This window comes from Sinocyclocheilus anshuiensis, unplaced genomic scaffold (assembly GCF_001515605.1).
Source record: "Sinocyclocheilus anshuiensis isolate Anshui unplaced genomic scaffold, SAMN03320099.WGS_v1.1 scaffold1455, whole genome shotgun sequence".
Lineage (NCBI taxonomy): Eukaryota > Metazoa > Chordata > Actinopteri > Cypriniformes > Cyprinidae > Sinocyclocheilus > Sinocyclocheilus anshuiensis.
In genome coordinates, this window is record NW_015541012.1 from 1,157,433 (window position 1) to 1,158,258 (window position 826).

Consider the following 826-nt stretch of genomic DNA (forward strand, 5'->3'; position numbering starts at 1 on the left):
GTTCAGGGCTGCTCAGCCAATGTTTCTTAGTGTTTTCGCCCCAATGACCATCAAGCCAGAGCCTTGTCACCACTTTTTTTTTTTGAACAATATATTTATTACTTTTTTTAGTTTGCATATTACAGCAGATTACACAGTAAGTAACAATCATGTAAACACAGCAAACATTTTACACCAAATTCTCCCTCCCACCCCATCCCCAAACAAAAATAATAATAATAAATAAATAAATAAAATAAAATAAAATAAATAAAAATTTAAAGATACCTAAATCAAGTAAAGAGTGTTTCCCAAGTCTGTAAAGAAGATCATGATATTACCTTACTCCCTCAGAGCTTGTTGTAGCAGGCTACCAACATTAACATTGTGCCTTAAGAAATTAGTAAAAGGTCTCCAGACATTTTCAAAAACGTTTTGTTTCTTTTTGACAATATACGTGATCTTTTCCATTGACATGTTTGACGCCATTTCTTTAATCCACTTTCCAATTCTTGGCTCATTGATATTTTTCCAATTAAGAGCAATTATTCGTTTAGCTTGTAAAATACACATTTCAATGAATCTGACCTCTTTGCTTTGTAAGAGAGGGCTGATAGGATATATACCCAGAATAATTAGAATCATTAGAAGACAGAATCGCGATTCATATGTGAACAGATTTTTACGTGCACCTCTGCTTAAAAGCGCCGTGAGCATTTTACTTTCACTTTCGAATTAGTAGCAATTCTGTGTCAATTGCTTGAATACAACAACAAAATCCAACGTCAAACTCACTTTAGCCTATATATAAAACATAGAACTTTTATTAACAAAACAAATAAAAATA

The 826-nt window shown here is 32.2% G+C and overlaps 1 protein-coding gene across 2 annotated transcripts in view; it reads left to right on the forward strand.

Moving 5' to 3' along the window:
* Positions 1-826, forward strand: part of LOC107690452 (ubiquitin conjugation factor E4 A-like) — a 14,714-nt gene that overhangs the window by 10,503 nt on the left and 3,385 nt on the right. The window lies entirely within an intron of this gene.